Source organism: Chiloscyllium plagiosum, unplaced genomic scaffold (genome assembly GCF_037043375.1).
Source record: "Chiloscyllium plagiosum isolate Xiang-an unplaced genomic scaffold, Cpla_swu_hap1 HiC_scaffold_38, whole genome shotgun sequence".
Lineage (NCBI taxonomy): Eukaryota > Metazoa > Chordata > Chondrichthyes > Orectolobiformes > Hemiscylliidae > Chiloscyllium > Chiloscyllium plagiosum.
In genome coordinates, this window is record NW_028270176.1 from 73,191,573 (window position 1) to 73,195,982 (window position 4,410).

Here is a 4,410-nt window from a genome sequence, read left to right on the forward strand (position 1 = left end):
TGCTTTCTCAATTCAGGTCTGCCCTGCACAGTTTACCTCGAGCATGGCAGCTAAGGGGAAATTACACCACGGATTGTCAACGGGGGCACAGAGGTCCTGGTAGATGGGCTAGTACAGAGGGGGACCATTCTCTTCCCAGAGGGATCACACCACCAGACCCACCAAGCATGGTCTGAACCCCTCACCCAGCTCAGTGCAGTGTGCGGTCTGAGGAAATGTCCAGCAATACAGAACAAGCATCAATAACCTTCCCCGCTCTGTCAGGATAAGGGTCACCGTATTCTCTCTGCTTCCTCACACTCACTGTATATCTGTTATAGCACCGGCCCCCGAACAAGGCTCATGCTCCACCACTCTCACTACTGCATGCATCACCTTTCCTCTCTCTCTCTCTTGCCTTTCTAATGCCCCTCCACACAGTTCTAAAATATTCTGGAGGATGCCAATTATGGAATGTTCCAGATAATGTTCCAACTTATTCCCACTTACAGAAAAACGGCTGTGCCCCAGTGTGTATCACGTAAAATGGTGGAGTAGAGATGTACGTTTTTCAAATCACACACAATTAAAATCCATCATCCGGATTCAGTACTTCAAATATGCTCCAACATTCAATACGTTCGGGGGTGATCCGATGGTTTTCTCAGCTCTGTGTTAGAGGAACATTCAGTCATTCAACCCCCAGGTTCCTGTTACTGAGCAGACGATTCTCAGACACTTTTTACCCCGGATTTCTTCTAGCATGTGTTCAGAAGGCATTTCCCATGGGGACGGACTCTCCTTACAATACATTTCATCTACTTTATAAATTCATGCAACAGTCATCATGCTTTCCACAGACCAATCAAAAACATGCACTTATTTTATGGTTATCGGTATCAAACCACAATTAGTCATTCTGGTTATTTCACTCGCCTTATTATATTCAGCCAAAGGCAGCTTCCAAAAACTTGACTCATTATAAAATGCAATTTCTGGCAGAGAACATTTTTATCCTCAGCCGTTATCATGACGTTTATCTCAAATATACCTTTTACCTTGTCATGAAAGTTTCTCTTGCTCTTTGTGACTGATTCTGTGTGTAACAGTTATACAGTTTGTGATGCAGAGGGAGGACACCAGCGCAGGTTCAATTCCCCACACTGATAGCGGTTACCATGAAGGGGACGGTCTCTCAACCTCACCCTGTCACTAGGGTGTGGTGACCCTCAGGGTGAACCACCATGAGTAGTCTTTGTAATGAGAGTTCTTCGGGACTCTATTCTATCAATTCTGGCATTTTAACTTTTTAACAAACATTTTTTTATTGAAAAAGATTTTTTTTTATTATTATATTAAACCAATAACAAAACAACTCAAATAACTGAACAAAATTACACCCATATGCATGTACATACAAAACAAGTTGAAATCTCTAAATGGACAGAAGAAAAAAAAAACAATAAATAATAAATAAATAATACGGCTCAGCATGACAAAACCATAGTTCTCGTTCTTCGAGAGCATTACACATTCATATGTTCATAATTCTTCATAAAAGATTCATGAGACAATATCCTCACGGCTATATAAAAGCCCCTTTTAGAGTAGCAGAGAAGCTTGTATCGCGGTAATCCAAAAAGGATTGCCATATTTTATATAAATCTCTGCTTTTTGGTGCACCATACTAGTGAGAACGTCCAAAGGGATATTCTCCATGACAAGCTTACAACCACCCAACAGATCCGGGGAGGTTTCAGACATCCAACATAACAGAATATTTTTCCCAGCACAGGAGATATTAAACGAGTATTTTGCATCAGTATTTATTGTGGAAGACATAAAAGGTAGGGAAATAGATGATGACACTTTGCAAAATGTCCATATTACAGAGGAGGAAGTGCTGGATGTATTAAAATGGGTAAAGGTGGATAAATACCCAAGGATGTCTTGAAACGGGTCCCCAGGGCCTGATCAGGTATACCCTAGAACTCTATGGGAAGCTAGAGAGTGATTGCTGGGCCTCTTGCTTGAGATATTTGTAACATGGAAAGTCACAGGTGAGGTGCTGGAAGACTGGATGTTGGATAACGTGGTGCCACAGTTTAAGAATGGTGGTAAGGACACGCCAGGGGACTATAGACTAGAGAGCCTGACGTTCGTGGTGGGCAAGTTCTTGGAAGGAATCCTGAGGGACAGGATGTGCATGTATTTAGAAAGGCAAGGACTGATTAGGGATAGTCAACATGGCTTTGTGCGTGAGAAATCATGTCTCACAAACTTGATTGAGTTTTTGAGGAAGTAACAATGAGGATTGATGAGGGCAAAGGGGTAGATGTGATCTATATGGACTTTAGTAAGGGTTTTCATAAGGTTCCCCATGGGAGACTGATTAGCAAGGTTATATCTCATGGAATGCGTGGAGAGCTAGCCATTTGGATACATAACTGGCTAAAAGGTAGAAGATAGAGAGTGGTGGTGGAGGGTTGTTTTTCAAACTGGAGGCCTGTGACCAGTGCAGTGCCACAAGGATCGGTGCTGGATTCACTACTTTTTGTCATTGACATAAATGGTTTGGATGTGAGCATAAGAGGTACAGTTAGTAAGTTTGCAGATGACACCAAAATTGGAGGTGTAGTGGACAGCGAAGAAGGTCACCTCAGATTACAACAGGAACTGGACCAAATTGCCAATGGGCTGAAAAGTGGCAGATGGCGTTTAATTGAGATAAATGCAATGTGCTGCATTTTGGGAAAGCAAATCTTAGCAGGACTTATGCACTTAATGGTCAGGTCGCAGGGAGTGTTGCTGAACAAAGAGACCTTGGAGTGCAGGTTCATAGCTCCTTGAAAGTGGAGTCGCAGGTAGATAGGATAGTGAAGAAGGCGTTTGATATGCTTTCCTTTATTGGTCAGAGTATTGAGTACAGGAGTTTGAAGATCATGCTGCGACCGTACACGACATTGGATAGGCCACTGTTGTAATATTGCATGCAATTCTGGTCTCCTTCCTATCAGAAATATGTTGTGAAACTTGAAAGGGTTCCGAAAAGATTTACAAGGATGTTGCCAGGGTTAGAGGATTTGAGCTACAGAGAGAGGCTGAACAGGCTGGGGCTGTATTCCCTGGAGCGTCCGAGGCTGAGGGGTGACATTATAGAGGTTTACAAAATTATGATGGGCATGGATAGGGTAAATAGGTAAAGTCTTTTCCCTGGGGTCGGGGAGTCCAGAAAGAGAAGGCATAGGTTTAGGGTGAGAGGCGAAAGATATAAAAGAGACCTACGGGGCAATTATTTCACATAGAGGGTAGTACGTGTATGGAATGAGCTGCCAGGTGAGGTGGGGGAAGCTGATACAAGTGCAAAATTTAAGAGGCATTTGGATGGGTATATGAATACGACTGCTTTGGAGGGTTATGGGCCGGGTGCTGGCAGGTGGGACTAGATTGGTTTGGGATATGTGGTCGGCATGGATGGGTTGGACCGAAGGTTTCCATGCTTTACATCTCTATGACTCTATGACTTATACTAATCTCTGTTCTTTGGTGCACCATACTGGTGAGACAGTCCAAACGGATATTTTCCATGAGGAGCTTACAAAGACCAACAGCCCCAAGGAGTTTTCAGACATCCAACACAACACAATAAGTTTCCTAGCACAAAAAGTAAGGATTTTTTTCCCCATGCATAAGGTACTCTGGGCAGGCCCAGGAAAAGGGAAACCGCGTCCATCTCCAATTCGGTCCACAAAGCCCACTCTGTCAAACCTAACACAGTGCTCCAATATATATGAAGCCTGCAGCAGGACCACATGCAATGAGCAAGAGTGTCTGTAGTCATTCTGCATTTAGGACATGCTGAAGATACTCCTACTTTGAATTTTGAGAGAATCTGACACTGGTGTCAGATTCACCCTCTGAAGAATTTACAACTGCATGGAATGTGTCCTGTTACAGATCAAAATCCTTTGAGCATTTTCACAAATATTCTCCCATGTCTCCGAAGAGATCTAAACCCCCAACTCTCTCGCACAGACGTCACGAAGCTGCATAGCTTTATCTGAGGGGACATTATCCAACTGATGACAAAGGGGACTGACAGAGAGTGTATTCTTAGCAAAAAGTATCCACTTCTCTGTATCGGATCTATCGGTCTCTGTTTTTTTTTAAAATCAAATCTCTAATCTGGTAAAAAAAACAGAAGAAGTCTCTACTAGGTTGCGGACCCGTGTAATTTGATACCACTGTCTACATTTTCCTCTACGCTGCAAATTGTTGCCCATTCCTCGAAAATCCTTAATTCTGTGGGGAAAATCCATCTGTGGGGAAGAGTGTTCCAAAGACTCTCAGCACTTTGAGAAAACAAATATAAACTTTATGATCTGAGTGTGAGAGTATTTTTTTTTCTGTCTCCTTATCTGAGAAAGGATA